This window comes from Haemorhous mexicanus, chromosome 5 (genome assembly GCF_027477595.1).
Source record: "Haemorhous mexicanus isolate bHaeMex1 chromosome 5, bHaeMex1.pri, whole genome shotgun sequence".
Lineage (NCBI taxonomy): Eukaryota > Metazoa > Chordata > Aves > Passeriformes > Fringillidae > Haemorhous > Haemorhous mexicanus.
The window spans coordinates 6,264,081-6,282,650 of record NC_082345.1 but is presented as its reverse complement, the minus strand read 5'-3'; the positions used below and the strand labels follow the sequence as shown (position 1 = coordinate 6,282,650).

General features: G+C 44.3%; 1 protein-coding gene across 2 annotated transcripts in view; it reads right to left on the bottom strand.

The window, feature by feature from the left end:
* Window positions 1–17,400, bottom strand: part of NINJ2 (ninjurin 2) — a 43,692-nt gene extending 26,292 nt beyond the window's left edge. Inside the window, exon 1 of one of the 2 annotated variants that reach the window (XM_059845705.1) lies at window positions 17,243–17,400. The gene's annotated coding sequence lies outside the window, so the exon portion shown is untranslated. The remainder of the gene's footprint in view (window positions 1–17,242) is intronic. The other variant, XM_059845706.1, reaches the window with a different exon arrangement.
* Window positions 17,401–18,570: the final 1,170 nt, after the last annotated feature.

The following is an 18,570-nucleotide window of genomic DNA, read 5'->3' as shown; positions in this document are numbered from 1 at the left end:
GGCAGCTTGCAGGTTTGCCCTGTCAGAATATATTCCTGAGCTAACTGAGAAAGCACTGCCTTGTGGAAAGGACATTCCCATATGAAAGAAATTATTGCAGCTACCTGGAAAAATGCACAGAAAGGACCTTCCTGGCAATTCTTTTCCCTTGGGAATCCAGGCTCCCATAGAGAGACTAAAAGTAGTGTCCTGTACAAACAGATTTCATTCTGTTCTCGTCTTTCCATGCCAAAGACCCTCCCAAACCATTTCTGCTACTGTGGCAGGAGGATATGCACCATGCAAACCCTCCAGAAGCGTTTGGAAGTTGCTGAGGACTAAAGCAGCTGCTGCTCCACCACCATTTCCCCCAGGACCCCACATACCACAATCATTTTCAGAACGAGCTTTCAGTCGGCGTCCTGCTGCGTCTTGACACGGAGGAGCCAGGAGGAGCAGATCATTCCAGTGGGAATGTTTACTGAGTCCTGAGGATGTCCCAGCTGAAATGGTTTAACTATCTATTTCCAGCATCCCTTCATCAAGGTCAATCAGAAAAAGCTCACGTGGCTCCCTGTGGAACCCCTCATGATGGGGACATGGTTGAACGTGCCTTATTTGCCTAATGGGTGCCCCCAGGCCTGGCCCTGCTCCTGTGCTCCCTGTGCCCAGGCTTCACTCTGCCTCTGCCTCCAGGCTTATCATCCATCTCATCAATCTCCTCTTACTCACATCTCTACGTGTTTTCCATGTTGCCATGTGTTTTCCATGTTGCCATGTGTTCTTGGGAGCTTTGGCTCGGCACAGCGAGCAATCTCGTGTGCTGCTGGTTTTTCACTATTATTATTAGAAAGAAATTCTGCAGGTACAAAGAGATTGGTAAGTCTTGGTTGCTTAAAGGAGTAAACAAAGAGAGCTTTTTTGGGGGGAAAAAAGCTATTGATGCAACCTAATCAAAGTTGGCATCAAATTTCATAATTCAAAACTGCTATCAAATCAAGCTCAAAGGACTCAGGGAAATAACAAATCCCTACAGAGTACTGAAGTCAAAGTTAATCACATATTTCCTAATAACAAGTTATTAGAAGAAATGTTGCCTCAATCAGGCTGAGATGAATTATCACCCTGCCATTCAGCAGCACTATCAAAGTGCTCTGGAAAAGGCCTAGACTAATATCCAGCAGATGTGGCAGACTGACCCTTGCAAATCATCTTCTTCCTACCATAAGGGCAGCCTTATCAGTACTGATAGCAAAGTGGGACTCATTGAAATCTCCTTTAGAATTAGAAAGGGAAGGTGAGTTTGGGTTTTTTTCCCCTATCTTAAGTGAGATGGAGAAATAATTTTTCTTTCATCTCCATTTCTAATAAATGGAGTATGACTCTATAAAGTGGAGTAAATAATAAATGGATAGTTGGGAACGCCTGCATGAGCTGAAAAGCTGGATGCCTGTTAGGAACTCGAGTGAAGGAGCAAGAAAGGCTGTGTAAGTGTCAGCTTCATGTGTCTCTGGAGTACTTCTTGCTTTGTCTCATATAAAAGTCATAGGAGGGAACTGATAATTTCTAGCTCAAGCCCTCTCAGTGACAATAAATAGAGTCAAAGTATGAATCTGTTTTGCACCCTCAGGAGAGAAGTCCCTTTCTCACAGAGTGGAGGTTGAAGAGTTCCAGATGTCCTCCAGGTTACAGGCAGAGGTACTGGATGTAAATCATGCCTTTCTTTTCCACCCCTGTGGGTTTGGCTGGGGATGCAAATGTCCTTGCTGTTTTACACTTCAGATATTTAGCAATGCTTCTCACACTGAGAGAGCCTTTAAATCAGCAATTTAAAAACCTAAAAGAAGAAAGGCTAATACCCATGTTATTCTTAATTAGTAAGCCAGAGCAATTGTGTAGAACTAAATCAGAGCCTGGAGTGTGAATTTTGCAGGAGGTATGAAGTGATGATTAATCCCTAAATGAGGATTCCTTTCCTGTTCTTTAAAATTGGGGATTGTTCTCCCTCTTAACAGAGGAAAAATCTTTGTTAAATTATGTTTGCCAAATCCTGCTGGCAAGTATTCTAGCTGGTAAAGACAGAAACTGTTGGGCTATTAATGCATCAAAATTAATGATGCCAGTATAACTGGTTATCTTTGGCACAAGTACAGAGCTTGAGGGACCAGACGTGGCGCTGCCCTCTTTGTTACCATGGCAGGCAGTTATGAAAGGAGTGCAGATCTGGACTTGTATAACTCAAAGCAGTTCTGTCCAGATTGTAAATTTCCAGGTTAAGAGTAAAAGAAATATTCCTTTCTCAAAAGCTCTTGTTTAGGACCCAGAAGGAACCTGACCCACTTGCAGGGGAAAAAAAAAATTACAGTTGAAAGAGATATGATCAATGTTGTACTACAAAGGAATTTTCACAAACCACTCTGAAAAATTCACTTGATGTGCACTTACCCTGGTACAAGGTGGTAAAATAACCTAGGTATGGCACAAGATTGGTATTTTTAGCTTGAAATTCTCTGGCCATATCTTCTATGTTTGGGGCTGAATATGCAAGCAAAAGAGTGAGCTGCTCCTGTGAGAGTGCAGTAAACTCTCCAGCCTGGGAAGGGTGGGGTGGTCTGGGGAAGATGGTTTTCCTTGCTTTGGTCAGCTGCTTTTCTTGAAATTGAAGCTTGGTCAAATTGTGATCACTTACAGGTACAGCGAGGTAAACAAATAACATCTGGGAGGTGGAAATATCTTTTTTTTACTTGCCAAGGATGAAAAGCACCTCTTTTGATAATCCCATGGGTGCAAGGCTGCAGAGACTCGGTCAGGAAGTGGCAGGCAACAGTGAGCTTGATACATAAAGAATATCAGCAACATAGGCAGGTTTTGTGTCTCCTGATTACAGAGGAACTTCTCCAAACTTCTCTGCAGAGCAGCCTGCAGCCAGCAGCAGCAGCAGGAGTGAAGCAAGCAGTGTGCTCTCTGCGTGTGCCAGATGTAAGCAAGCAGTGATTTATGTGTGCAAATGCCTTAGGAGTACAGGCACATGAGCTCGGGGGAATTCAGCACAAGAGCTTTTGGAAACTTGATTTCTGAGCTGCTTCCCACGTTGTTTGTTCTTTTGCATTAGAACAGGACCTGCTTCTGAAAAGATACAGAGTGGAACTTGACAAGAAGCTGAGGGGATAAAAGTTTAAGCTCAGTAACAAATCGAGGTGAATGCTGGTGAGTCATCTGCCAAGCTTTGAGGGCAGATAGCTGGACAAGGAATTCCAAAACATTCTTGTAACACCACAGAAATCTCTCTAATGTCTGACCATAACTACAGGGCTGCTCAGAAGCAGAATCTGGGAAGATGGGAGCGGTTCACTTGCTCAGAATTTAGCTTCCAAAGACAGCTGCTAAGACCAGTTTGTAAACTTTGCAAACTTTTAACCTGCCTGTGACAGCAGCAGTGGCACATCTGTCACCTCCGTAGGGGAACTGAGTGCTGAAAGAAGCAGCTGCATGTGCACTGGTAGGGAGGCAAACACACTCTGGTAATGCTGGTTCTGAAGGTCCTTCCAGGATTCTGGCCAGGTGCCCTCCAGGTGTAGGGCAAGCAAAGCTGGACAGAGAAAATGGACTTGAATGCTGCAGTGACTCAGGATGCTTGGGGAGCTTCTCTGTATTTTAGCTTAGTGATAGATGCTGTTTCAAGCCACAGGGAAGCCATGTGGGTCTATCTGATAGTGAGTAAAGCATTGCACAGCTCCTAGAGGCTCTGATGCCTTGCCATCAGGCTATGTTCAACCCAGAAAAGCTAAGCCAGTTATGTGTCATCAATTCCAATTTCCCCTCTTCATTCTTTTGTGGTGTTGTATAATACAGCTCTAAGAGGCCAGAATTATTCTCTCTTCTTCATTTGTAGCTGAATACAACTTCTGAATTACACCAATTATTCTGCTGGTCTGCTTCCTGACTTGGCCAAATTATATCAGAAATTAGCTAGGGTCAGCAATAAGAAAAAAGTGAAACTAGCAGCCACAGAGTATCTTCTGCTCAACTCTGAGGGTTACACCTTGTAGCTGTGATCATCTTAAAGTCCAGAGCAAATGCTCCTGCTGTGAGTCTGGTGCTCTCTTGCACTTTTGCTTTCCTAAGACTCTGTTCTGAGCCAATCCAGCTCAATAAGCTAAACTTAATTAAAATAAATCAATAAAAATGAAAAAAAAACTTAAGGAGACCATTTTCTCCAGCTTTAGTGAGCTGCATTGTCTGTGAAAAGGGTTTGGCAAATTCCATCACAAGGACAAGGTGGGATGAGTCTGGGAGCAGGAGAGAAGGAGGGAGCAAAGGGTCACAGGCTGAAGTGGAGCAGGGCTTCCCCCTTTTGGGAGCAGCAGGCTGTTAGATCACCCCAATATCTAATCTTTCTGCTTGTTAGTCCCTGCTGAAACTGGGGCTGTCTTGACAAAACCCTCGTTGCTGTTGCTGTTACCCCTATGACACAGAGGAAACATGACTTGTTTCTCATCATTTCCTTCATGTAAGCTGAGAGTAGAAATTCCAGGGTCTCTGTACTCCAGGCACAAACAATGACAGCTTTTGCTGTCTGAGGAGAGTGCTGTGCTGGGAAATAAAGAGTGTTGTTGTCTCTGAAAGTGGCTACAAAGAGCAAGATGTAATCCTCATGTGAAAATATGAACTGGGAAACCCTGAGGAAAGGAAGCATTTATCTCAATATATGCTCTGCTCCTAAGGTCACTTAGGTAAGGTCAGGGCAGCAACGTTTGATGATGTGTTTGAGCCAAAAAGTCATTTGCAATCCAATTCAGCCATAAAAGCTGTTCATGATGCAGTATTTCACTGCAGGTTATGCCACTGTGACACCACAAGAAACATCTTCCCAGTATGGCATATGAAATATAGGCTGAGATTGATATGTGACCAGAGTGATGCAGAATTTCAGGCTTTGTGAAGGGTAGCCACACTGTGGAATGGCTCACAGAGCAAAGTGAAAGTCTGGATCCAAAACTTCTGGCAGGTCACATGGAGCCTACAGCAATCTCTCCCTTCTGGTCCATAATTTTTCATACACTTATATATGGTTATGTACAGGTTTCAAGCCCAGACTAGTCTCAGGAAACATACAAGAGCATGCCAAGAAGGAACTGAAGCAGGGTACACAGAATTTCACACTGGAGTGAAGTAGCTGTGAATGAACTCAGCAAGTGCTCTGTGTATTTGCACAGTGTAATCATTGGTTACTTGATTTCTGTACAGGTGCTCGGGCTGTGTCTGTGGAATGCCAGCAGTTGATTTACTGAAAACATTAAAAAATACAGTACACTATCCCTGTAAGTTCACCATAAAGAATGCTCCCAAGCTTGCCTATACATGTTAACTCTTTTCTGTGTGCCCTCCAAAGTCTGCAGACAAGAACCCATCACCAAATCAGTGGCAATATCTGTGGAGCATCGATTTTGTTCACCTCTCCTCAAGAAGCTCATTCATCATTTGCAGTGAGCCTTAGATAAAAGACTCTTCATCTGTGTAAAATATTATTATTATTGTTGTTGTTAGGCTAGTGTTTTCAGAGGGTTTTATTGGAACCTGATGTCCTGCCAAAAGTAACACCCTGGGAATCTTTCAACAACTGTTCCTGGGTGTTCTGTAGATTACTGCTGTTTTCTCATACACTGTCCCTGGGAATTACATTCTCAGATTAGAAAAGTGTCTGTCCTCTTCCCTCTGTGAGAGGAACTGCTGTTCTGGCTCTGTATTAAAGGATGAGGATAGTGGGTTTTATCTGGTGACTTATTATTCAGGTTGTTTGTGTTTTGTTTTCTCATTAACCCCTTTGCAAAACAGCTTCAAAATGTAAAATAAGATTGATGTGTGAAAGATCTTGTAGCATTATGCAAACACTTTGCATAGCTGAGAATGGCCAGCTAAAGGAGGATTGGTGGAAATTGGACCCAGACATTCAGTCAGCAACTTCCAACCCTGCAGAGACAAAGAACCTTTAAGAGCTAACTTTGTAATGAGGAGCTATAGTGCAGCATGGCAGAAATTAAAGGGAGGCCCAAATCCCCTTAGTGACAATTGTGCTTTTCAGAGATCTCCTGAGTAGGTGTTGCTTTGAGAGACCTTTGGAAAAGGGTGTAGCAAAGGAGGCTCTCCTCAGTAGGAGACTGAGCTGGGGAAGCAAATACCTCAGAGCCAGAATAGGAATGGGAGGGGATTAAAGCAGAATAACCATTTCTATGATGATTGAATGCCCAGATTCTGCAAACACACTCTTGTTCTGAAAAAAAACATTCACATTCAGACTCTGAACATGTTAAGTTTTTGGAGTGGGAAAACAAAACTTTGCAGGAACTGGAGTTTCTTATGATTCCTTTCTTACTGTACCTGGAGTTCATCCTGCAGTTTCTCCTTTCAAGGTGGCCAAGGGACAGAAGAAGTGGGAACCATTGGTGCAGAACAAATGCCCTGGATTTCAAGTGGGGTTCACTCAGCAAGCCTTGTGTACTGAAGCTGGAGGATTCTTGTAAGGGGATAGCCAAAAGCTGTGTCCAAATGAGCTCCTGCATGTTGGAGGAGGGATAAAAGAGTTGGGGAGGAGGAAGAAAAATCCTGGGCCATGTGGGACAGAGTGGGCACTGGATGACTGTGTTTGGAGGGCAGTTGTGCTGGTCCTTACTTGGCATGGGCTTAGACAAATGGCTCATGTTAGCTCCCAGTTTTAGTCACACTCTGAAACATTTGCAATACCTAGCAAGAAATGATTGAGGAGTTTATTCCTGTAGTTTATTCACTCCTGATCACACCCTTCCCTTCTGGGTTTCTGCCTCTCCCAGCAGAGCTCACCCCTGTTGGAGCAGCTCAGCTTTACTGTCAATATGTTGTGCAGCAGTCCTGGGGTTTTGTGGGGCCTTTCTGTGCACTCACTACAGTCTTTCTTTTGTCTTTTTTTTCTCCCTGAAAAAAACCCCAGTTTTAAACAAAACCCAACAAAAAGAAATGCCAATTTGCCTCTTTTTTTTCTTATTCATGACTTCACACAATTTGTTTGGGCACCCGGATACTCTGCTTGATTCTGCTGCTAGCATGACCAGAGAAAGTGGGCAAAAGAAGCTTTTTTGCACTCATTAATATGATTACCATGACCAGTGACTTTTAATACGTATTTATCCCCATCTGACAGGGGATTTTATTAATATTTAGTGAAATCATTGTAATTTTTCTCTCCAATTTTTGACCCTGGCACCAAAAAGTTTTGTTTTCTTGGGCCTTTTGAAGACCTTTTACCTGGCAATCCATCCTCTGCCCTCCCTACATCCTCTCACTGCCTCAGCTCCTGCAGCACTCGAGTACAGAATGTGAATTTCCCTCTGCTCACAGGTATCAACATGTCAGCATTGACTGTATGGAACGTGTGTGCCTTGGGCAAAAGGCAGACTGAGTGCTTTGGAACAGATACCATATACCCACAACTGTAGGGCCCCAAAATATCATCTCCAGCCCAGCCAAGAGGAGTCACCGAGTCCTATCTGTCCTTCTCTGCACACCAGAAGGAGAAGAGGGCCTTTAAAGCCCATAGATCTTTCCATATAGAGATTGTGATCAGTAAATCACAGCCTTCTCTTAGCCTGGGTGTTGGGCTGGTCCTGACACAAACTTCCCACAAGGATGGCTCTGATTTCTGCTGAATCAGCCTCACAAGGACGCCCACTGAGCAGATGCTAAGGAGAGAGAAGCACTTTGTCAGTGTGCAGGGTACAAATGTATCATGTGCACGGGATTGTATCGTCTGTGTGGAACTGACTGATCCAGCTGGAGGAGTCACTCGGCCAGACACTGCCCCTCCGTTCTCAGAGAGGTCAGGAGCAGGGCTAGAGACAGTGTCTTCTGATTTAGGGATAGCCACTGGGAACAGCACCTGCCAGCCATATCTTCATCTCTCTCACCCACAATGCAGCCCATAAAGAGATTTATCATCCCATGGACATGCCTCTTTAATGTCCAGGGCTTGTGGTAAAGCTCAGGGCTACTTGCTCTTGCGTAACTCCTTTGAGGTTTGGTTGGCTGAACTTCACTTTTCATAAGTCATTTGATAATATGTAAAACAAAAAAATGGGAGGAACATAAAAATGATATTAGGCACAGCAATAACAGACTGACTGGGCTCCTAGCTGAGAAACAAGTTCTCATCAGATAGGAAAACACAGGGAGGGGAACAAAGGAAGAAAAAAAATTGCTTTTGGATCAGGATAAAGAGGAATATACTGTTATCATTTGCAGCCACAGAGTGATGCATCTTCTTATTTTTTAGCCATTCTTTGCTGTTGGTAACGACAGGGACACCTTTCCCTTCATCTGGCCAAGGGTCTGAGTCAGCTGCTCCCCCAGGAGAGAAAATGTCCCTGCTTGTGCAGGGTGAGTGAGGCAAGAGGCAGCACTCTGGGATGGCCCTGCTTCACCTTGGCCTAAACACCTGAGTTAAACACCCTAAACACCCTAAACATCACACTGACCCACAGCTGAGTCCTGAGCCCATTCCCCTTCCCAGAGAGGGACCTGCAAGGCAGCTGCCACTTTGGCATGGCCCAAAAAACTGAACACTGCAAGGCTGACCCTGCTCAGTAACTCAGCTGGAGGCTCGTGGCTGACTTTGGAAATGAATCAGAGGACTCCCCAACCCCACATCATAACCAAAAGCCAATCTAATTAGTAGCCACCAAGACCTGTTGCCATCTGCTCTCAAATTGCTTGTCTGAGCCTGGTCCTGAGCTCAAATCTCTACACAAGGATACAGATCTACAGTGTGCCTGTTATCTCCTTTCTTTTCTATGGTCTCAGCAGAATAATTGGGCATTGGATCAGCTCAGGGATGAAACACACCTCTTGCTAGATGCAGTAGCTCAGCCTAGGAGGATGTGGGGTGCTCCATCCTCTCTGGTTTCTGGGGACAGAGACTTCTGGGACTCTGTTTTTTGTATCTGTCCCTCCATTTGCCTTACCAGCATTCACAGACTGTGATTTTATGGAACACACTCTGCTGGAGCTCTCTTCTGGGGCTGTGCTCCTCTTTTTTTCCCTCTCCTTCATGATTTGCTTCCTATACTTACTCAGTGAGGTTTTGGTGTATTTGTTTGATTGGTGAGGTTTTTTAGGTTTTTTTTTTCTGCTTCTGGGATACTGAAGTGATTCCTTCCTCTGAACACCTGAGCTTTTTTTATTTTGGTAGGCCCGTGTCTCCTCCACCTGATATCTGTGTAGCTGCACCTGGATGTGAGTAGATTTGTGGTGTTCTCCCTCAAACTCCATCTCACCCTGACTCCTCACAGGAGAAGGAGGTAAAAGGGGCTTTTATTGTACCAGAGGACTTTGCCCATCCCTCTGTGGGTCTGAACAGGCCAGCATTATTTCACAAGTGCTAAATCCACTCACAATGGTTTTAAATGGTTGAGCTGCTGAGCCAGCTGAACAGCAAACACCAGCGGGGAAACCGCATTTCGGGAGCGCTTCGGATTCCTTCAGCCTGTACGTGGAGCCATTGAGAGCAGAGTAAAAGCCCTTTGACACAGCTCCCCTCGGCAACTTTTTTCACAACCACGTGCCAAAAATGGGGGCTGGCTGAGGAATTGGGCCAGAGTCAACTCCCAAGAATCCAGCACGTGAGGATGGAGTTCAAATCTGGTTTGGTTAAAACAAAGCAGCAGGGCAGTAAATTTTCTTGTAGCTAATCCATCCTTTGCTGGGTGTCTCCCTGATCAGTGTGGATTGCCTGTCAAGGTGTCACCATGGGCAAAAGATGAGAAAAACCCCAGGTGCCAATGTTATGTAGGAATAGTTTTTATTGTATTTGTATCTGTTAACTGTTTGCCTTATTTTTCACAACTAAGTGAAGAAGAACCCAGATTGTGTATCTGTTGTCTTCTGATAATCATAGAATAACTAGATCTTCAGCTAACATAACCAGCTAAGAAATATTCAAGAATTCAAGCAATTATCCCATTGCAGTAAGACAGGCCTGTGTAAAGGAGCTGCTTTTTCTGTCTCTGTCCAGACACATTCCTGAAACAAGTTCTTTCACAATGATCTGGGTTAGCCAGACACTCAGTAAGGGAGGATTCCTAGCCCAGACAGTCTTGACAGAATGATTACTTTGAGCATTGCACTGAGGCAGCAATAATCATTGATGGTGGTCATGAGGAAGGATGAACCTCCCTGTCCCAGCTCCAGTCAGCAAAAACTGTGTGGCCACAGCCTGAAATCACCCAGGGACATGCAGCAACATTTCATCTTGAATCAGCCAGAAGGAGGTGCAAAGTTCAAGCTGAGAAACCGCGTTGAGAGCTTGTATGGTCATTCTGAGTCAGAATTTCTGTTTAACATATTTCAGTTTGTTTCACTTTGGCTTTGGGGTTTCGTCCTACACCAGCTCTAAGTCCAGCAAGAAAGAGGTGAAAGCACAGCTGTGTGTGCCTGAACTTTTGAAAGTGTGTCAAAATTTGTTTCCAATGGATGCAAACATTCAGTTAACATTCAGCAGGGGTAGAAATTATGTGTGGTCTCTTATTGACAGCTTCAGTTAATGCTCTTCTTTACACTGTGTGAAGTAACAGAGTGTTCTCTGGTGACTGAAAAAATCTTCAATAATTCCTTCAAGAATTGATGGAGATTAAGAATTTAACCTGTGAGAACAAAGGTGAAACCAAAGAATGCTGCTCTGTGGCAATTTGCCCACCCAGAGATGCTCAGTCTTTCCTGTCACCTTCCACTGGTGTGCCCTTGGGTACATCAGAGCTCATTTAACCACCTCTGCCTTGATTTAATATCTGTAGAATAGGCAGGAAAACACCTCTTGCTCCATGTGGAGATTGTGAAATTAAATTCATTGATATTCATAGCACTCTTGGAAAACTAGGGGCAGAAGAACTTGGTTCTCACACAAGTCCTGGGAGAGTATTTCTGTGCTGTTATTTTCTGCAGAAATACTCCTTCAGTAAAACATAGGTTACAGAAGAATGGTTGGCCACCCTTTGGCTCTTGTTAGATTGGTAGGAGCAGTTATTTTTCTCACATAATCAAGGTCTGTGGTGAATTTGGGCCTTCTTTTAAATCTCACAAAATATTACTCTGCAAAAGAGAAAACTCCTGCAAATATGTATAAATAGTAGGGGAAAAATAAAGAAAAAAACCAAGAGAGCATGAACAAGCCACAAACCAAAACATGATCTCATTTTCTTGTTCTTATTTCTCTAAATCTGCCAACAGGATTCCCCTAGAATTTCCAGCACTCACTGAACCTTGACCCAAGCAGCTTAATGAGAAATTTCTTCCCCAAGGGTTATTTTGGATAGAAAGTTCTAAGATCCTGTGTATAATGGTTTTCACAGCTGTAATTACAGAGTCACATATCTGATTCATGTAATTTGACAAGGAGTTACAGCTTGGCTAGTTCAAAGGAGTGTGTCAAGGTGTATGGTAACTGCTGATGTGGATCTTGCAGCCTCTGCACTGGGGCCCTTCCATCACTTTGGTGTTGTCCAGTTCAAATCTTTCTGTTGTATGTTTACATACCTGAGGCAGTCTAGATTACAGTAGTAGAGCTCATTTCTTGTGTTGCCTTTCCCCAGAGACAGTTTTATAAACACTTGACTCACAAGCCAGGCCCAGGGAGATGGCAGTGAAAATGCCCATTCACCCTTTTTGTGCTTGGAGAAGCTCACACTTCTGTGTGTGGTTATTGTATGCCTGAAGTGCTGCCCATTTTTGGTTCTCAGCAGAGAAGCATAGCAAAATAATACAGATTTTACAGAAAGGGCTGAGAAATGGTGACTTGGGCTTCCTTTTTCTGTGGTAAATGAGGGAAAATGTTGTAGCTGTGTGTCAAATGGGGGCAAACAGAGAGAAGCAGGTTCATGGATCAGCTCTCAGGCACAGGTTGGAATGAAAGTGAGAAGGGCAACTCATAGAAAAATTCAATTTAGGTGTGTTTTAACAGGTATTTCATGTTGCAGAGGATTCCCAGTCACAAAGATGTCTCAGTGGTTTACTGCTGGCCAGACAGGAGAGCTGTGCTGCCACCACCACAACCAGGATTATGGTTACTCACTGCAACCAAAGCTCCTTGTGCACTCAGATCTGCACAAGTCTTGTATTTGTGGGGTTCCCAGACAGAGAAAGGAATGATGCATCTGACTCCATGTTCTCAGAAGGCTAATTTATGGTATGATATGATGCTATACTAAACTGTACTAAAGAATAAAGAAAGGATACTTACAGAAGGCTAAAAGATAATAATGAAAACTTGTGACTCCTTCCAGAGTCCTGACACAGCCTGGCCCTGATTGGTCATCAAGTAAAAACAATTGACATGAAACCAGTGAAACAATCACCTGTTGGATAAACAATCTCCAAACACATTCCACATGTGAGCACAACACAGGAGAAGCAAATGAGATAAGAATTTGTTTTCCTTTTTCTCTGAGGCTTCTCAGCCTCCCAGGAGACAATCCTGAGCAAAGGGATTTTTGCAGAAAATGTGACAGTGGCACACATGTGCACGGGTGGATCTGTGTGAAATGGCTGCTTGGCAAGAGATGGTGCCCCTGAGGGCTGTGGCTGGGGAGGAGGAGGAGGAGGAGGAGGAGGAGGAGGAGGAGGAGGAGGTGCAACAAGAGAAGTCACACTGCTGGCCAAGGAGCTGGCCAGGCCAGGCTGCTGGAGCAGGACAGGAATGGCAGGAGGGCTGTCCTGGGATGGTTTGGTGTGGCTGCTGGCTGGCCTTGCCCCCCAAACAGGCCATGGCCATGCTGACTTGCTGTCACTCTCAGTAGCCATGGGTCCCTGAGTGTCCCCTCAACCTGCTGTGCAGGTGCCAGCTTGTCACACAGGTCCTGTGCCAGCTCACCTCTCCCATCCCCACAGGGAGAGCCTGTGCCTCCTGGGCTGTGCTCCTCTCTGCTCTCCCTGCTTCAGCTGTACAAGCTCCACAAAGAAATCCTGCTGGCTTTAATGAACTTTTATAGCAGTCAAGCTTTAGGGTTCTCATCCCTTACCTCAGGGTATGTGGCAGCACCCCCTGACCCAGGTCATTCCCTCCACCCCTCCCAGTTTTCTCTTTAGAAATGTCTGGGCTTCAGATTGCTTTTACAGAGCCCATCTTGTGTCCCTCACCACTTTTAACAGCTCAGCAGTGACCCAGGCTCTGGCTGTTCTGTGGTGTCAGACATGTCCAGTGCAGTGTGGGACCAGGCTCTGTCCCTCAGAAAGACTCCTCCTTTTCTTTCTCTGCCCCTCACAAGGTGAAGGGTGAGGGTCCAGCTCAACCACTGCTCCAAGGATGCTCCAAGGGTATATTTAACTCCACATGTGCCTCAATTTGCCCAGATACTTTAAAACCCAAGATGAAAAACACTGTTATCCCTGTGTTTGGGAAGGGCCTAAGCAAACATTCACCCCAAGTGGGAAATCTGACCATGCCCAGGTAGGGCAGGCAGGAGGAAAGTAAAGGGAAGAGGGGAAATGTCACACCTGACAATAGAACCAACAGCTAATTAGTACTGATTGCAAGAATTCGTCTCCTTCTCCTCAGCAGGTTGTGACCACATTTGTCTGTGTTCTAGTGGGAGTGTTGCTGGTTTCTGGGACCAGCCCAGACTTTCAGGACCTGGCAGCTGGGGAAGAAAAGCATAGGGTCCCTCTTGCTCCAAAGTCTAATAATGTATTTCACACATGCCTCTTGACTAACTTGGGCACAGTGGATCTGCCCAAGCCCTGTAAAGGCTTTACTCTCAAGGAGCAGCCTGAAACCTTGCAGGGTGGGTGGCATCCACTGGTGAGAGCAGTCTTTGTTACTGCTAGAGCCCTCCTGCTTCTCCCACTGGCTACATGGAGACCTGAACCTTCAGATTACTGAAGTGAGGGGGAGCTGGCACTGAGAGGAGGTGTTTTATTGTCTGTACATGGCCCCACAGTCCCAGGTGAGTGATCCTGCCAGGAACCACTACAGGACAGCAAAGCAGGACATCAGCCCTGCCATAATTCAATTTCCTTTGAATTTTCCTCTCTGAACCAGCTTTGCCAGAGCTCAGAGGAATGGTGCAGGTGATGGAGGGTAACCCTGGGGGTTATATGAATGGTGCAGGTGATGGAGGGTAACCCTGGGAGTGAGGTCCTGACTGAAAGGATGGAGTAACTGAGCTAATTTAGTCACAAACACAGTGAGATGAGCTCCTCAGCCTCTGGATGACTGGATTGCACACAAGGATCCACAATGCCAGAAGTGGATTTTTCTGCAGCACTTAAATGTCTCTTTCTCAGTGCAGATTTTCACCATCCAGGCCCAAATTAGAGCCCAGATAATGCTATGGAGTGCCCTGGGGCAGGCCATTGCTTTGCTGGCAGCACCAGACTGCCACCATTCCAGGAATGGCTGAGGAAGGTCCTGGAGCACTAGGGAGTGCAAGCTGGCTGCTGCTGCAGAAGCAGGTGAATACATGCCCAAACCAGGAACTTGTCAGCACATCACAGCCTTGAAGCACAAGTTAAAGCCACAAAATACCAAAAAACTGAAAGTCTAGCCCAGCTGTGAGCACACTCTCTGTGTGCTCAGATTTAGACTGAAAGTGGGATGTGAGAGATGGGATTTGCTGTGCTAAGGGGGACTTTCCAACTGTTTTGTGGGCATTTTGGAAAAGTCCACACTGCTAGACCTGTAGCTGACTCTATTTATCTGCCTTTCTGAAGTCTGCCTGCTGTAGATCTGGTCAAAAACTGAGCACTGAAAGTAAACTATGCAATTACTTTAAATCTTTTTTCCCTTGCAAGTTACTTGTAAACCTGTCTTTATTTCCACAGATGTATTTTCCATTCAAGGTATTCATGAAGCAACTCCTGCCAAAAAATTTCAGTGTAGGCCCTGTTTTCCAGAATGATTATTTTAGCTGTTTACTCTTTTTACTTTTGAAGTATGAATGATTCCCTAAATGGTGAGGTATTACTTCTGCTTCTCATCCCAGAGGATTGTAATTTTTTTTTTTTTTATCCAAAGAGTAAGAAACTATAAAAAGAAAGACACAACATACAACATAGGACCTCTTTTGCAGTATGAACACAGATGACATTCCATCCAGCACACATCCCTTGAACACCCATTTGTACAGATGGTAACACCCCTGCAAGGAAACATAAAAATGTAAATCTAATAAAACTATGGAGCCATTTAGTATCAGCTGCTGTGCTGGGAGTGGTGGAGTGATGTTGTCTCAGTTACCCCCATTCAAAGTCTGGGACATTGGCTTAAATCACCAATGAAACAGGGTTGTGTAGAGATGTCAGATGGTGAGCTGCAGCAGCTGAGGTTCACAGCTGAACAGATTTGATGGGCCTTTTGCTGCTGAAATGAACTGTCCTGGATGGCTCCCTCCTCCCTTCTTCCCCCTGCAAATCTCTTGGAAGGGTTGGAGGGAGTCAGGGGGGCAATAGCATGAACAGGTACAGGCAAATCAGCCAGAGTGTTTCTATCAAAGCCATACCTCCAGTTTATAAACCTGTGTTGCCTGAAGTAAAAGGAAACTGGTGGTGGGGTCTTGTTGGATTGTTTTGTTTCTATCCCAAATGTATTTTTCAGATCCCAGCTATCTCAGGATGTACTCTGCTATACCTCAGCAGGATACTGCTCTCTGCCTGCTTTCTTGTCAATGACAGGTGTTTAATAGAGGAAGGTGAAAGTTTCACTTGGAAGCCACAAATAGAGACATCTGGGGAGAAAAATGCATCATTCAGATTAAATGGCAAAGTTTAATCTTTTAATAGGCAAATTCATATTTTTAATTAAAATATTTTTCATTCCAGTTTTATTTATTTTCTTAGCAAATGACTGGCTAGCATAGTTCAGGTAAGGCTGCACAGTCTTGTGCCTTTTTTCTATTTCAGCACCATTTCCTTTTTGCATCTTTCTCTACACCATTTGAGGTTTTGTTGGTCTTCCTAGAAGTTAGAATGGGAAAACAGATTCCTTGGAAACACACAGAACAAGAGAATTTTTGTAAGGGAGAAAGTGGATTAATGGGAGATGCTTCTTGCTGTTAAAAAGCATTCATAGGTGCCACTTCCAGAGAGCTGGTGTCTGATTTCTCTAATGCAAGCTACCACTTGTAGTCTGGTCAGCAATTGTGCCATGGCCTGTAGGGAACTGAAAAGTTCCAATATTTATTTTTATCCTGCTATTGGCTTATGGAATTTGAAGGTACCTTTTTTAGCCTGCATAACTGTAAATATTGTTACTGGACCTCCCGACCTCTTTTCTATGTTTGCTCGCCCCAATATTTGACCTCCTAACCTGCCCCAGGAGATGGCAAATTCCACAGGCTGATGACATGCTGGATGTGGGAGTCCTGTTACAGACACTTTCAGTTTTGCTGATTGAGCTCCTGCTCATGCTTCAGAATAAGCAAAAAACGTTGGGGACTGATCAGTTCTCCTTAGAGCCTTCTTAAATCTTGATTGCCTTTTCCTGCTGTCTCCTACATGAGGACAAAGGTCCATTGTTTTCATTTTAGTTACCTGCCTAGCCTGTCCCTGTTGTGTAAGAAATGCTAGGTGGTGCTGGCAACTGCTTCAGACACAGGACCCTCAGTCTATAAATAAAACCTCCTATTTCTGTATTTTATCATAGCCAGTTTCATGACTGTTCCTGCTACTCCATCCAGGAGCTCTTTGAGGAGAAGTGAGTCAGGAGTTACAGTGTGCAGTGCACATTCCCCGAGATCTTCCTAAACCCACAGCTGGAAACTTCCAAGAGGATATCTGCTCTGCATTCACTGCTCAGAGCAGGCACTCAAAAGAGGGTGTTAAATGTACTTTCCACTGAAAACCACATCTTTTTTCTCTGCCACTGACCACTCCTCCTCTTACCTCACACTTGTCAAGTCACACCATTTACAGGACTCTCTGCTTGTCTCAGCTATTGTCCTGAATCCTGATTCAGGATTCTGCCAACTACACTAATTTATCATGAACAAATGATTTGGGATTTAGATCACTTCAAGAACCATCATCAAAGATATTTGTGAAAGTGATTTTAATACAATGCTGTAAAAACGTTTGATGGCAAGCTTCAGTCTGTTATTATACAGCACAATCGCTTGAACAATGATTTGAAACTACCAAGGCACAAGTAAAAGTTACCAAAAAAAAAAACAACAGTTACTAAGATCCAAGGTACCAGGGCAGAAATCAAAGTTACCAGACTACAGGGCTCTGTGCAGTATCAATCACTTACCAGAGATCTGCTGCTGGTAAAAGGTCTCTGCTTTGAGAGGCAGCCTTGAGGGTTGTCACAGCGCAGGGGGAAATCACTGCCATGCAGTCAGGCTGCTTGGCCAGGAGAGCTCAAAGAAGGCTCACTCGGGCCTTTATTTATAGAATAAAGTGGTTGGCTTGCAGTCAAATTACATGTGATAGTAAAGGTATGCATGAGACTCCTTGTACCCACCACTTACTTTGTTCCTTGATAAATGAGTCTTGGAAAAGGCGCTCACTATTCATGTGTTAATCGCATGATTGGTGTTCCCAGCTCATGCCTCGATGCTCACTGGGTCAGCTCTGCTTCTTTGTGGGTTTTCAGAGAGCAGATTGAAACCAGAGGAGCTCTTGGTCCATTTGCAGCTTATGCTTTTACATCCTTTGGAGTCTGAACCAAACTAGATTCGTGTGGTTAAGGGGTTTTATTTATTAAACCAGTGGGTGACACTCCCTCTCCTGGAACTGTATTTCCTGATCATGAGCATTGCAGAGTCTGTGTGCATCCACCTGTGTTTTGTGCTGCCTGCTGGCTTCCCCAAGAGGTGTCACAAAGGAAACCTTAGCAGCACAGTTATTCTTGGGGCAGTTGTGCAGTGCTGCACATTCTGCACCTCCCTGTTCTGGAAACAGATGGAATGTTCTCAGTCATGCAACTCAAGGAACCTTTGGCCTTCTGGACTTACTTGAATATTGTAGAGGCCAAAGATGCTGGTGATCACTTTTGGCTCTTCACTTAACTTCGAGGTGGGTTGGAAGAGAAAACTCTAAACCAACAATTTTGCAGTAGTTTATAACATTTTTAATTAGTGATTTTTTTCATCTATTATACCTGGACTTTAAATTAATGATAGACCTGAAATGTTCCATTCAGTGGAGTGATTTAACACACAGGGAGTTAATTTGACTTTTTATTTAGCATAATTTTCTTGTCCTCTCTTTACCATCAGTTCCTGGCTTAATGATGTCTACATTTTCCCCCTTATTGTTTAGTTCTAGGAAAAACTAACATTTATCTCTCCCTTAATAAAGTCTTAATAAAGTACATTTTCACTGTCATAGCTACCTGTGCATCTTCCTCACTAATTGTGTCTCTTATTGAGCATAGCTACTCCCAGGTCTTCAAAAGTTGCTCTGCACCCAGTATCTCACTGGGGATGCATTCTGCAGGTTTGGGGAGTCTCAGTCCTTCTTTCTAGTTAAGGAACATTGTCCTGATTACATTGTCCTGATTACTTCTAAGGGCACAAATGTTACCATTTTAATTTCTTTGGCATGGGCCAAAGGAAAAAAAGTTGTGACCCCAGA